The 15,885-nt window shown below is 37.3% G+C and overlaps 2 long non-coding RNA genes and 2 other non-coding genes across 4 annotated transcripts in view; all 4 read right to left on the reverse strand.

The window, feature by feature from the left end:
- Positions 1 to 13,852, reverse strand: part of LOC110257856 (uncharacterized) — an 80,248-nt gene extending 66,396 nt beyond the window's left edge. The window contains exon 1 of the long non-coding RNA XR_014835647.1: positions 13,721 to 13,852. This is a non-coding gene — a long non-coding RNA (uncharacterized LOC110257856). The remainder of the gene's footprint in view (positions 1 to 13,720) is intronic.
- On the reverse strand, positions 3,888 to 9,527 carry LOC146394656 (uncharacterized). Its single transcript, XR_014835645.1, has 3 exons — positions 8,038 to 9,527; positions 6,036 to 6,172; positions 3,888 to 4,473 (listed from the first exon to the last, which is right to left on the reverse strand). It is a non-coding gene; the product is annotated as an uncharacterized LOC146394656 (long non-coding RNA).
- On the reverse strand, positions 8,601 to 8,678 carry MIR421 (microRNA mir-421). The gene has a single exon (NR_038589.1). It is a non-coding gene; the product is annotated as a microRNA mir-421 (primary transcript).
- On the reverse strand, positions 8,755 to 8,834 carry MIR374B (microRNA mir-374b). The gene has a single exon (NR_038552.1). It is a non-coding gene; the product is annotated as a microRNA mir-374b (primary transcript).
- Positions 13,853 to 15,885: the final 2,033 nt, after the last annotated feature.

The raw sequence follows: 15,885 nt of genomic DNA on the forward strand, positions 1-15,885 counted from the left end.
GCCAAGTCTGGGTCTTTTATGGTTCCATATACATTTTTGGATTAATTGTTCTAGTTCTATGAAAAATGTCATCAGTAATTTGATAGGGATCACATTAAATCTGTAGGTTGCTTTGGAAAGTATGGCTATTTTAACAATATTAATTCTTCCAATCCAGGAGCATGGGATATTTTCCATTTCCTTGAATCTTCTTTGATTTCATTAATGTTTTATGGTCCTCAGCATATAATCTTTCATGTCCATGGTCAGGTTTATTCCTAGGTGTTTAATATTTTTGGTGGGATTTTATTTACTAATTTTTTTTGCCTTTTCTAGGGCCACACCTGCAGCATATGGAGGTTCCCAGGCTAGGGGTCGAATCGGAGCTGTAGCCACCGGCCTACGCCAGAGCCACAGCAACACGGGATCTGAGCCGCATCTGTGACCCACACCACAGCTCACGGCAACGCCGGATCCTTGGCCATTGAGCAAGGGCAGGGATCGAACCCACAACCTCATAGTTCCTATTCAGATTCGTTAACCACTGAGCCACGATGGGAACTCTAATCCTGCAAATGTTTCTTCTTCCGAAGTCTGTTTTACATTAATATAGCCATTCCAACTTTCTTTTGATTAATGTTCATGTAATACATTATCCATGTATTTTTATTGGAAGAGATTGTAGTAGAAAGCATATGGTTGGGGTCTCTTGGAAGATTTTAATTACTCAAAATTTAATGGGATTATACAAGCTTTCCTGTTTTGAGTCAGTTTTGTTGTTACATTTTTCTAGGAATGCATCAATTTCCTCTCAATTTTCAGCCCTATTGGCATTTGTCAATACTTGTTCCTTATTCTTTTTAATCTTTTCTTCATATTACCTTTTTGTTTTTTCATATTTCCTTGTACCTTTTCATCTTGGTGAATCTGTCAAATGTCTATTTTATTAGCTTCATGAAAACAAGGCATCTTACTTTTATTGACCTTGTTCTCTATTTTATGAATTTATGCTTTCACCCTTAATAATTTCTCCCTTCTATTTGCCCCCTCCCCATTGTTCGTACTATGTTTTTAGGTTGGAGAACTAGCTGATTTTCACATCAAATATGAGTAGTTAAGGCTATAAACTTCCCTGAAAGCATGTTTTAATTGTCTCATAGGTTTTTATACATAGTATTTTCATTATGTTTAAACTTTAAGATTTTAAGATTTCCCTCATGATCTCTTTGATCCATGTATTTATAAATATGTTTTTTTTTTTAATTTTCCCACTGTACAGCAAGGGGATCAAGTTATCCTTACATGTATACATTTTTCCCCCACCCTTTGTTCTGTTGCAACATGAGTATCTAGACAAAGTTCTCAATGCTATTCAGCAGGATCTCCTTGTAAATCTAAGTTGTGTCTGATAAGCCCAAGCTTCCGATCCCTCCCACTTAGAAATGTGTTTTAAGTTACAAAATATATGTAGATGTTTTATTTACCTTCGTTACTAATATATAACTTAGTTACAGTGTTTTAAGACAACATGGATGCTATACCAATTCTTAAATTAGTAAATAATTTTTAATGGAGAGTCAACTCGTAATGGTTGCAAGTGTGCTTCAAATGAATTGTTTTCTGAAAATTTTTAAAGCGAAGTGTCTGTATTTCTATTTGCATTTGGTGAGGCTTCTAAGTTGTATTGTTTAAATCTGTATGCTATTGATTTCGTCTATGTGATTTCTCAGTACTTCAAAAGAGATGTTGAATTCTCTTGTTTGGTGATTTTAGAGTTTTTCTATGGACTTCTATAAATTAATGCACTGTATATTTTTGAGACTATTTTTATGTGGAAATGTAATATTATGCAATATTTTCATGACAATGACATCCCATCATCTTTGCCATAGTTTATTGGTTAGAAGCAAGACACAGATCCTGCCCACATCAAAAGTGATATTACAAAGTATAAGGATTAGGCCAGAGCTTCTAAATTTATCCTTAGAGTCTGACTTCCACAATAAATATGTTATCATTAAACACCACCTGGATAATGTAAGTGACTTAGAACATTTTAATTTCATTTATACCCATCCCAATTTATACTGGCACATATTTGACAAAGTGGACTTCATAAAATTAAACATTTTGCTCTGAAAAAGGCACTGCTACTAGAAAGACAAGCACAGGCTTGGAGAATCCACTCCAAACAATATATATGATAAAGTAGTTCCTGTCATGGCTCAGCAGAAAAGAATGACTAGTATCCATGAGGACACAGGTTTGATGCCTGGCCTTGCTCAGTGAGTTAAGGATCTGGCATTACCGTGATCCGCGGTGTAGGTCACAGACACAGCTCAGATCTGGTGTTGCTGTGGCTGTGGTGTAGGCCAGCAGCTACAGCTTCAATTCAGTCTCTAGCCTGGGAACCTCCAGATGCTGTAGGTGCAGCCCTAAAAAGACTATATATATAGAAATCAAGGAACTCCCTGGTGGCATAGCACTTGGGATTCAATGTTGTCACTGCTATGCTTGGGCTTGATCCCTGGTCCAGGATCTAATGTGTGTGTGTGTGTGTGTGTATATACATGGGGGGAGATCTAAACAGTAAGAAAAAAAAGAATCACCCGCTAAAAGGGGGGGGGGGAATATTCAAACAGAAGCTTCACAAAATAAGACATTCAGATGACAAATAAGTGTATGAAAAGATGCTCAAACTCATATACCATTAGCGCATTGCAAATTAAAACCACAATGATATACCACTACATATTCAATGACTAAAATTAAAAAAATACAGTAATGCCAAGTGCTGGTTAAGATGTGGAAGAAGTGGAACAACCAGAACTCAATACTTATGGTGGGAATGCAAAATGATATAGAAACTTTGGAGAAGTTTTAGCCTTCATTTTCACTCTTAGGCATTTGCCCTATTGAACTGAACATTTACATTCACACAAAACTGGCATCTGAGAGTTTATAGCAACTTTATTTATAATGGCCTAAAAATGGAAACATCTCACATGTCTATCCATTAATGAATGGATAAACAAACTGGTATAGCCATACAATGAAGTACAAAAATAAAAAGGAATGAATATTAATTTACCTAAAAACAATGTAGATGATACTTAAATTCATTTTACTAAGTGAAAGAAGCCAGATCAAAAAGGTCTACATATTGCATGATTCCATCCATATGACTTTCTGTAAAAGGCAAAAACCATAGGGATAGATGACAAACAAGTGGTTTCCAGGGACTGAAGATGGGGAAAGGGATTTACAACAAAAAGTGCAATCAAGAGAAATTACTAGAGATGAAACAGTTCTGTATGGTACTAGAATGGAAGAACACATGACTCTATACTTGTCAAACTATAGAACTATACACTGTAAGAGTGAATTTTAGTGTATGTAAATTAGAAACAATCTCTAAAACAAATGGAAATTTACCTATCAAATGATCAGAGATTTATTAAAGGAAAGAGCATGTTTTGATGAATGTGTGGAGAAATAGCACATTCATGCACCACTGATGGGAATGTAATTTGTGTGACTATATTCAGTATAATTTAACAGTACCTTTCAGTGCCCTAATAATGCTCTCATAATTCAAACTCAGTAATTCCAATTCTAGGAATTAATTCTAAAGAAATAGAGATGCATATAAAGGTGAATATACAATATGTTCATCAGAATTTTATAAGCAAAATTGGTAACATCCAAAATATCTGCATCATGAGATGATCTAAATAAATTTTGTTAGATCCATATGAAATATGACACAATATTGTATTTTTAAATAATGTTAATGACATGGAAGAATGCTTATTTTTAAATGAGAAAAGTCAGAAAATACAATGTCAATTTTATTTTTAAACTGTGTTATATACACTTTTTTTAGAGTAAAAGGAAGCACATTACTCTTTACTTTTATACTTTTCACTTTATTTTTAAACAATGATCATCTCTTACTTTTGTCATCAAAAAGAAAACTTTTTTATTTTGAAAAAACAAACAAGCCCAGCCCAGTGCAGCCAATCCCATGATCTTTTCAGTTGCTATCTTAACTCAGAAGGCTATACTATTGTCCCCCTGGATGCTTGTTTTTTTCTTGCTCCTCCAGGTACTGGACTCATTGCAGGTGAATACCTGCCAAAGTGAGAGAATGGCAGCATCTCTCTTCAAACAGGAAACCACTTAAACTGGCCTAGTCAGCCACAGGCTGATACTGGTATCAATCTCTATGACCCATGTAGGCAACAGATGTCTTTAAAAGTTATAATGCCCATCTTATATAATTGGAAGTTTCTCCTCTAAATCTTTCTTCTTTCTATGAAATACAATCTTTTAAAACCCTTCTCCAAAGCAGCTCTTCCTTTTAATTTAAGATATTGCATCACAAATACTAGGTCCAAGGATTGACCTTTTCCTTAAACTGTTTCCTTATGCCATATCTGGCGTTTGGGGTTGCCTGAAGTCATTCTGCCCACTGTCTCTGGCCCAATCATCCTATTAAAAAGAAAAAAAAAAGCCAACCTGAGCTATTTGGTACTACTTGAGCTATTTCCTCTATCCTCAACTCCTTTAACACCCTGTCACTGAACCAGAGTTCTTCAATGTTGCAAATGTTTTTCTGGGTTGTTTCTTTACGTGGGTCAACAGAAATTTCCATAAAGGCAGATCTACCTGAGAAGAGTGGCTGGCAGTAACTCTCACGGGTAGGAATAGAAATAGTGCAGCACAACAACTTATCTTCAATCTACCTTTAAAAATTACAGGTTTATGAAGCAAGTCTCAGTGCTTCCTTCACTGAAGTAATGGATCTTATGATTTCTGTCATTTTTCTCCTCCCCCTCACTCCATTTTTAATTGCAATAAGGAGTTCACGCCTATCTTCACTCACAAACATCAGACCTCTCAGGTTTGCTTCCTTCAATCATATAGGCTTCTAGGTCCAATACCCACTAAAACGTCAAGCATTTGTTACTCCAATATTTCATAGCTTCCTTCCCTTGCTCTCTGCCCTCCATTCTTCTCATATCCAGAGAAACACGGTGTTACTCCTAGCACCCACCGAAGCTTCATTCACAATAAGGCTCCTCCCAGTTAGAGCCTGTAATAGACTGATGGCCTGGAGGAAAGAAAAAGAAAACACACCTGCTGAAACCCATGGGGGGCGGTGCAGGAAATGAAAAGTGGCTAGAGAGAGCAAGGAGTACACTAGAAGGATTCTGAAAAAAGAAGAGGCTAGACATAGGACAAGGCACCAGAAGGTGTGACTGGGCTGTCTTGAGGAATCATGGGAATGTATTTGAAAGGTACTAACTTTTCACTTCCCTCGTGCCCTCTCTTGCCCATCTCCAAGAGACAAAGAGTAACCAGGACTCCTGACACTGTTTACTATTTAACCATAAGATTTGTGTCCTTATATACCATATTCCTAAGACAAATCCTAATCTCTGATGACCAGGTTAGAAAGGGATACAAGTCCTCCTACTGGCATTTCATAATCAGCTGAGATATTAGGAATAAATCCTGGGGCTGGGGCCTGGTTGTTGGCCGTGGCTACAGCTGCTCCAGCGACTGTCAGGAGATAAGGTAGGAGTTGGCATCAGGCTGATTAACATGAGTATTCCCCAACTGCAGAGGTAGTTAACGACAATTCAACCCATTCATGCCTCCCTGAGTCTTAAGAGATGGAAAAGGAAGTGCTAATGAAAAAGTGACACACAGTGGCATACAGGGACCAGAGAAATGCCAGTGGAAGGAGAAAGTCATGGCTTTTGTTTGCTTTAATCAGTGATGGAACTGAAGGAAAAAGAATTTGAATGCAAGGGAAAGAGGTTATTTTCAAGTCAATTAACTGCCTTCCTTCCATAAAGTTGGGATCTTATGTTGTTGAAACTCAAACTCATCTCTGGTGGCCTATATTCCAGCACTGGGGATCCAGCAATTTCTGACTACATGGGGTACTCTTTATGGGAAGTGATAGTTCATATATACACATACAATACAACTTCTAAAAAGAGAAAGTTGCTGAGAGGGCTAAGCATGCAATTCAAAAGAGCAACCTGTGGTCTGGAGAGTATTCAAGAGAGTGATCCCTCTGTTGAGTAATGCTTTGCAAAGCTGAGATGAAGGAGGCTGTAGTCATCCTCTGATTTTTTCCTTTTCTTCTCTCCTTCATGAAGTCTTCTACCAGCAACTCCTAAGGAACAAATATAGAGCAGCCCCACAAGAGGGAATGGGCTATCTGAGAGCCTGGTCTATAGGCTCTATAGCTTTTTAGGAATATTGACTCATTTAAAGACTACTGCAAAACAAAAATGGCTGCAAGCAATATCAGAGGGTTTACAGAGACTCTCTTCCTAAACTTCCGAGTCCTAACAGCCATCTCTTTGCATCAATCCAGCCTTCCTTCCCAAAAGCACAGGGAACACCTATAATATGGCAACCAAACTGGAAGTATCCTGACTCTAAATGGCTTTTACAAAGTGGTTTTGTTATTCACCCATTGATGTGCACTTTCTTTTGCCTACTCTTTATCTTGAAAACTCATTTAGATAATATGACCGTGTCTTGTTCCGATTAATCAGTGTGTATTTTTAAAGTACTGTGCCTGTTTTTCCCAAAGGGCAGTATTAGTTCACTTCTCAACTTAGAGACTCAGAAGCCAAAGCACATTATGAAACAGAGCCAACAAAAGCTTATATCACATAATGAAGTTACATCAAAGTCAAGGAAAAATTTCAATCCTAAAGAAATCTCTTTATGATACTTCCAGACGACCAGCCTGTTGCTCTTCCAGAGTTAGTAGATGGCTAGAGGATTCTACCAGTGCTGAGGGTCAGCAGCCTAGCTATCCTTGCCTGGGATTGTGGCTCATTTTCGCACAAAAAATGTGACCCCAAAGGGATAAACAGATGGCACACAGCAAATAGAACAAGCACTTGATATAGGAGAGGATCATTTTAGTTGTGCATTCTGCCAGCCAAAACTTCAGTATAATGTGCGAAGCACAGTTTCTGTATCTTCTAATAATCCTCACCACTCTTTGAGACTTGTACTACTATCCCACTACATCCTCTCTTCTCTTGCATCTGCAGAGTTGTCATGTGCCAATCTCCAGATAGTTACTCAGTTACTAAAGCCTATTTTATCTAGCTCACAGTCTCATTCCTAGCCCAGCTTTTACTATAATCCCAGGTCACTTTAATATCCAGGTAAATGACCATCTGACATCCTAGTATCACAAGTATCTTGATTGCTCTAGTTTTTAAATTTTAACATTCCAAAGTTCACTTTCTGATACTGGTCCTATCATTCCAGTTTTCTAACTACTCAACATCCATCTTGAACACACTAAGGCCTCTTTTTCTGTACAGACTTTGAACTCACTTCTGAACTAACTTCCTTCCATATACACTCTGGATCCTCAATTCCATTTCTGTGTAACACCTCTCTTCCTAGCTGTCCATCCCTCAATCGAGGTCAGTTCCAGGCAACCGAATGTTAATTGTGACAGTGGCCCAAGACCACTTTATATTTTCCTCTCTAATCAACTTTCAAACTAGCTGCCCACTTCCATATGCCGTTAAGTGCTCCGCTCCAGCCTTTTGGCCTGGATATTCCTTAGACTCTTTTGTCCACAGTCTGATCCCTGGTCAGCTGCCTATCCACCATCCACCTCTACAATTACAAATCTGCAACACCTTTATCAGGTACTCTTCCCAACTCCTATTCTTATCATCACTATACCTCAGTGAAGAGGTAACTCCTTTCATCTAAGGATAGGCCTCCACCCGTATTCTAAGAGCAATAGGTTATCATTTCTCTTCCACACGTACAAAGACATGCCTTATAGTCTGCAAGCATGCTCAACTTTCTCTCATTTTAAAAGGGAGCTTACATGACTCACTGTAGGGCCCTGAATGGAATGGTTTAACTTGTATTCTAGTTGTCACATTTTCTAACAGAAAGAAGGCTTCTCATGAAGCACTAATGATTAATCACACTAAATAAGAAAAAGGAAATATGAGCCTGTTGGGTGGTGAACATAAACTGGAAGCCTACCTGTTAATGTAGGTAAGGGGATAGCTGAGGTAAAGTTGGAAGGGGAAAACTGTGAATACCAGCCACAGGAACAAACCCCAGACTGTGAGGATGAGGTTTCTGATGAATGATCACTCTGGTCCTACGCAAGGAGCAACTGGCAGCAATTGTAGTTGTAGTAACAGCAGCAGCGGCAGCAGCAATGCAACATCTACAAGTAGCCAAGACTAAAATACAGGCACAGAAACAGAGTATTTCACAGAAAACACAATATTAAATATGACGCATATGTGGCACTTGTGCTGCTACTCCCCTTCTCCCACTCTCAGCAAACATCACTAGTTATAATCCTCTTTCACACTGATCTGAGACCTGGCTTCAGAATCCTTTTCATAAAACATCATCAAGACAGGTACTATTAATTGATTGGAGATGGTACTTCAGATGAAGTATATCTGCTATCTTTGCACTGCACAGAAAAGTCCTTGGCAAAAGAAGATAGGAGTAAGCTTCAGGAGAAAGCATACTGAAGACAGCTTGGATGTTGTAGGCAACTGGAGGGGACAAGCCGAGCCCATGGAGATCACAGAGCAGGCGCCCAATTAATGTCTGTTGATGATTCATTTTTTCATTCAACAAACATTTAATGAGGCCTACAATGTGCACCGGATTTAGGCACTGCGAATACAAAGATGAATAATGCACTGTCCTTGCCCGTAACGAATTTAGTCTGGTAGACGAGAGCCATAGACACGGACAATGATAATACAACCTGATAAGTGCTAGGACACTTAGCAGGTTGTATTATATCCATCCGAGTAGGATTTCTTCAGGTTGCTGTTGGATCCATGAAGTCCTCCCAGCCACAAGGGCATGCTGCTGTTTCTGTCACGCGGTGGACGTCCCAAGAACTAACAATGATAGCTGTAATTTATAGTGTGCATATGACATACACTTTACAATATCCTTATGAAAACCCTGAAAATTAATTATTGTATTAGAGAAGAAACTGAGGTTCAATGAGGTTAAGTAACATGCCTTAGATCACACAGCTAGTAAGTAGTTGAGTCAGGTTTCAAATTCAGTTTTGACCAATTCCAAAACATTTTTCTACATTTTTAAGAATAATTTCAATTCAGTTCAGGTATTACACAACTTTTCAAAAGCTTTCTATTTGGAAATAAGAGCAAAGGCAATAAATTAGTGATCAGGGCATGAACAAAAGCCATCTGATTAGCCAACCTATTTGGCAGAGCAAACAAAAAAAGCGGCAGAGAAATGACTTCACACCATCATGGCATTGAAAACCTTAAGGTCAGATTAGTTTTTCTTTCTTTTGCAAACCCAAACATCCTCACTGATGATATAAAATATAAGTATCTCTAGTTAAATATCTTTTAATCCTTGTCAAGATCAACATCATTATCAGCAGCAACTACAGTTCATATAGCACTTAGTAAATTCCAAGCAATTTACACAAATAATCCCATTAAATTTTTACATTCTCACCCCCCTCATCACTGCAAAAAGATATTAATTCTGTTGTACATAAAAAAAAAATAAAGTACTAGAGAGGTGGAAAACCATTCTCAAAACCACATTGTTAAGTGTGAGACTAGATTTGAGTCCAAGATACCTAGTCTCAACGCCCAAACTGTCATTGTACTGCTTTGCTGTCCTGCTCAGGGTTTCTCCTCTCAACCCTTCTTTCCCCTACTGTCCTCCAGACTAGCTAGTTACATAATATCCACTGAAAATACACAAGGTCTACTTAAATATAATCTCCTATTTATCACTCTACTTACAGAAAGCCATTCTCTGAATCCCCAAGGTCACTACTCTGAGCCTTAAGGGGAGTTTCCCAAAGAATACTGTGTTTTTATTGAGAAAAGAGAAAATAAACACTTAATATGTTTAGATTTTTACTTACTGAATGTATTTTTTTACCAAGTGATTAAACCATAAGCATTTAAAAATCTTTAAGCAAAATAAAGCAATAGAGACAATAACAACTAAGGCAATCTCTTCCCTGAGTGGGTTTTAGATACAAGTTTCCACTTTTGTTAAAAAATATTGTGGGAGATATGTGACAGTGAGGGTGTGAGAATAGTTCTGCCACTGATGAGAAGGACCAGGAACTTAGTAATCGATGAGAAGTTTGTGGCTGTTCGGATGTCTTCCTGAGTGTCAACAATTCATATATGCCTGCCCCCAACCCCCGTCCCCAAGAAACTTACGAAACTGTGCAGCCAAGCCCTGGTCTAGAAGGAACCAATAACAATACCCAACTAAAGAACATGAGAGGATTTTTCATGAAGGCCAAGGGCGGGGTTAGGGGGATGCACACTTGCCAAAGTCTGAAATCGTTAATTTTCCCATGTTCTAATTATGTCAGTGTTTTGCTTTTCTTTTTTTTCTTTTTAGGGCCGCACCTGCGGCATATGGAAGTTCCCAGGCTAGGGGTTGAATCGGAGCTGCAGCTGCCAGCCTCCGCACAGTCACAGTAACTTGGAATCCAAGCTGCATCTGCCACCTACACCACAGCTCACAGCAACGCCCGATCCTTAACCTGCTGACCAAGACCAAGGATCGAACCCACATTATCATGGATACTAGTCAGGATCATTACTGCTGACGCCACAATGGGAACTTCTATATCCATGTTTTGTATAACCCCTTATTTAAAAGGTTATTCCTTCTTCATTCCCACTTATTCTGGCTAAGATGATCATTTATCATCTAACTGATCTCCCTATCCAAATTTGAAAATTTTCCATAACTTACTCCATACTACTGTCAGAGTGACCATCAAAAGCATCCCCTTTTTAAAACACTCAAAATGAAATCCAAATTTCACAGCATACTATATAAGGATTTATTCTCAGCCCACATTTCCAACCTAATCTCATAAACTACTTGTAGTCCCTCAATTTATCATTCCATTTCTAATGTTCATATCTTTGCTTAGAAGGTACTTCCTCTGTTTTCTGCCTATTTGACCTTTACTTTTTAAAATAATCAACTTAAGCATCAGTTCCTCCAACCTCTGCATCTCCAGATTCAGTCAAATGATTTCTCTTCTGAACCCCAGAGTATCTTGTACATACCTCCATTGTAGAGCATACCATACTGTAATTATCTGTGTACAAGTCGAACTCTCTCACTAGACTGAGAACTCCTTGAGGGCAGAAACTGTGTCTAATTCATCTCCATATCCCCATCACCCAGCACAGTGCCTGGCAGCTCAAAAGGCAGCAGAGAAGCTGAACATGCAAGAGAGAGCACAATAAAGCAATATTCTTGAATTGGGGCATAATACAGATATGATGAATGAATTGAAGTTGTAGGAAAATATATTTCAAGCTCATTATGCAAGGAGCTCTTGAAAGAAGAGACAAGCTATCTCAGGAAGGAGTTCCCCATCACTACATGCAATTACTCAGTGGCTAAAAGACCATCTGTTGGGTATATTATGAAAGGAGTTGAATTAGGGTCAAATTAAAATAAGCTGTTTTGGATGTGAGATTTTTAAGGTCTTTCTATCCTTGAGGTTCTAAATGTACAATCTAGGCTATAATCAAGAGAGCTATTTCTCTGAGCCCATGTCACAGATAGGGGTTGTGGACAAGTGCTGAGACCGCATCTTATTCCCATCCAAAGTAGACCAATTGTGGGATGGACTGGGAGTTTGCAGTTAGTAGATGCAAACTATTACATTTAGAATGGATAAACAATAAGGTCCTACTGTATAGCACAGGGAACTATATCCAATCTCCTGGAATAGACCATGATGGAAAATAACATAAAAAAAGAATGTAAATATGTATGACTGAGTCACTCTGCTGTACAGCAGAAATTGGCGCAACACTGTAAATCAACTATACTTAAAGAAAAAAAAACACACAAAAAAATAAAAAACAAAGTAGACCAATTATACAACATAACTCATTTTCCAGTGGCCTGCTTCCCAGGTGACCCTTGAACCTGGAGCAGGAAATACTTTAAGTACTTCAAAGGCCACCAGGTAGAACCTCACAATCCAAAATATCTTCCACAGGAGTTCCCATCGTGGCTCAGCAGTAATGAACCTGACTAGTATTTATAAGAATGCAGGTTCGACCCCTGGCCTTGCTCAGTGGGTTAAGGATCTGGCATTTCTGTGAGCTGTGGTGTAGATCGAAGATGCGGCTTGGATCTGATGTGGCTGTGGCATAAGCCAGCAGCTATAGCTCTGATCTGACCCCTAGCCTGGCAACTTCCATATGCTGTGAGTGTGGCCCTAAAAAGACAAAAAAAAAAAAAAAAAAAAAAAAAAAATCTTCCAGAATCTGCCATCTAAAGCTTTACATTTCCTCCTTAACCCTTTAGTGCCTTTGATCAATGTTTATTAAAATGCCACTTAACCTAATATGGTAAGCTAGCATCAATCAAATGTATACTAAAGGATAGATAAAATACAACCTTCTGTACTCTATGAAATCATCTAGTCTGACCTTCCCCTCTCCCCAACACAAATCAAAAAATGCCTACAAATTATCCTGATTTTTAATTCTGGTGCTATTTCCCAGCTGTAAAATATGGAGGTTGGAGTGAATGGTCTCCCCGATCCCTTTTACTCCAGAGAAGTCTTATTTTTCACCTATAAAATAGACAAATGCAATCTGTTCTTCCAATTTCAACAGATTTCTATAAGGGTCAAATAAACTATGTTTCTGAAAGGCTTCTAGATGATAAACTACAATACAAATTGAAAGAATTACTATAACAAATTAAGATACATGTCCTGAATGAGACAGTCAGAATCTCAGGAAAAAAATGTGACTTTAAAAATACATGTAATCCAACCTTCATTCCACGCAGGGAGATTCTCAAATTCCATCCCAAGTGGTCATACAAGCCACTAGAGGTTATTACTTCAAGAGAATTTTCATCTTTGGATGTTCCTGAATCTTTTACTCCATTAACTAGAACTATCTTCAAGAAACAAAAATGAGCCATCCCTGACTGCGTAAGAAATATGAAAAGAGACCAGTCAACTCTCCACTTTGGAGTTGTCCTCCACAATCTAAATGGCTCGAATTCTTTTAATGCTTCTCATAGGATCTAAGTTCAAATACCTCTCTGTAGCTAGCATGTTCTCCTCTAGCTCCCTCTCAAAGAGTTGCTCTTAAAATTGTGGGGGAAAAAAATCAAGTGGAACAGGATTCTTACCTCTTTGATCCTAAACTTTTGTAGGAAAACACAACTAGTTAGCTTTATATCAGAGGGTTTGAAGGGTACATATTCTGTAAACAATAAGTAGAGTCCCCAGAAGTTTGCCATATGGAAGAAGCACTTTGAAATGAGAAAGGGGAGGGTCAAAGGGATGCTGACAGCAATGAAAACAAATGGCTTACTACATAATTTTCTCTAATATTAGCAATCACCTCTGGACTTACACAGAACAGGGATATGGAACATTATAAATAACACAGGTTCCTAGGGCTTTGTGGAAGAAACAGTAACATCCAAAAAGTACATTTTGTATGACTTTTTATACAAAAGAATCTAGTCTATGCAAATAACATCTTCTGTACTTTTCCCACCAGAATCTCAGTTCTAAGACATCTCCCTACTTCTTCCAGAAACTAGGAAAAGAATACTGAAGAGAATTAAGTAGAAAAGACACACAAAAATGAAGACCTGAATAAAAGGAGAAACATACCACATTCATGTATGAGAAGATTATAAAGATGATAGCTCTCCAAAAATTACTGTATAATTCAGTGAGACTCCAATTGTAACTCCAATGGTATTTGTGGTGAAAACTTGACAAGTTGTTTCTAAAGCTCTCCTGGAAGAACAAGTACATGAAAAAATAATTAAAAACCAATGAAGGTCTTTCTCTACTAGATAAAGTTATTTAAAATTAGGCACATAAGAACATACAGCAGTCACACTAATCACAATGCAATTAAAACTATATGTATATATGCATATTTTATATAATTCATTATATATATATATTTCAATGTATATTATGGATCTCTCTCTCTCACATACACACACCCACCCAAGTAGTAGTTCAAACCAGAAAACTCAACATGAAGCATCACAGTAAATGGATCAAAAAAGAAATGTAAATTATAATCAAACAAATTCATCAAATAAAACAAGAACACTACTTATGAGGTTAAGTCAATACTATATATGTTCTCTTATAAGAAAATAAAAAAAATCTTATATTCTCTTATTACAAGATAAAAAAGAATTACTTCTGGGAGTCAAAGAAGATAAGGGGACAGAAAGAATATGTAAATAAATAATAGCCCAAAACTTGCCAAATTTCATGAAAAAAATACTAATCTATACATGCAAGAAGATCAATGTATGCCCAGAAGGATAAAGTCAAAGAAACTCAAATCTAGACTCATGATAGTCAAACTGACTTCAGAATCTTGAATGCACCAAGAGAAAAATAACTCATCATCATGTACAATGGATCCTGAATAAGTTGATGACTTCTCATCATAAACCACAGAGATCAGAAAACAGTAGGATGATATATTCAAACTGCTGAAGGAAAAACAATGTCAACTGATAATTCCATATCCAGCAAAACCAACCCTGATAAATGAAGAAGAAATCATGACATTCCCAGATAAACAAAAATTCAAATAATTCAGTGCTAGCAGACATGTCATACAAGGGATACAAAATCAATTCCTTCAGGCAGGAATGAAGAGATACTAGAAAGTAATTCACATGTACATGAAAAATAAGAGCACCAATAAAATAACTTCATGAATAAATATGACAAAAAAATCTATTTTTATTTGTAACATCTTCTCATTTCTGACTTAAAGACAACAAAAGAATAAGAACATTGTGTTGATGTGCTTGTATCATGTACAGATTTAATTTATATAATAACATCACAAAGGAAAGGAGGGGGAACAAAGATGTAGTGGAGCAAATTGTGTACATGATTGAAATTAAATTGGCATTAACATGAAATATATTACTTTAAGGTAAGTTGTTAACTGAAAGATCAGAGAAACCATGAGAAAAATAACTCAAAAATAAAATAAATAAGGGAATTAAAATGGTATAAGAGGAGTTCCTGTTTTGGCTAACTGGGTTAAGAACCTGATGTAGTGTCTGTAAGGATGTGCATTTGATCCCTGGCCTTGCTCAGTGGGTAAAGGATCCAGCGTTGCCACAAGCTGTAGTATAGGTCACAGATGCAGCTTGGCTCTGGCATTGCTGTGGCTGTGGTATAGGCAGGTAGCTCCAAATTGACCCCTAGCCTGGGAACTTCCATATGCCATAGATGTGGCCATAAAAAGAAAAAAAAAATGGTACAAGAAAATATTTAACAGAAAAAGAAGATAGTAATAGCGGAACAAAAAGAAGACACATGGAAAACAAGTCGCAAAACAAGTACTGAGAACTGTGTCTAGATACTTACTTCACAGCACGACAATGGGAGAAAAAATTATGTATACATGTATGTGTAACTGGGTCCCCCACGCTGTACAGTGGAAAAAAATTTTTTTAAAATGAAAAAAATAAAATCCCAAACATCCTTGAGGGGAAAAAAAAATAGCAAAACATCAGTTCCACCCTGTCAGTAATTAAATATAATAAAACATAAATAATCCAATCAAAGGACAGAGCTTGGCAAAACAGATTTTAAAACTGCAATCTACCTATATGTTATCTATAAGATACAGTTTAGATTCAAAGACAAATAGATTGCAAGTAAAGGGATGGAAAAAGACATACCAGGCAAACAGTAACCAAAAGAGAGGGGAGTAGCTATACTAATAAAATACAGAATTAAGAAAAGACTGTTACTAGACACCAACAAGGATAATTTATTACAAA

The sequence above is a fragment of the Sus scrofa genome, chromosome X (assembly GCF_054392235.1).
Source record: "Sus scrofa isolate SSC_HxYL_T2T_F1_AM1 chromosome X, Sscrofa_HxYL_maternal_Yorkshire_Landrace_v2.0, whole genome shotgun sequence".
Lineage (NCBI taxonomy): Eukaryota > Metazoa > Chordata > Mammalia > Artiodactyla > Suidae > Sus > Sus scrofa.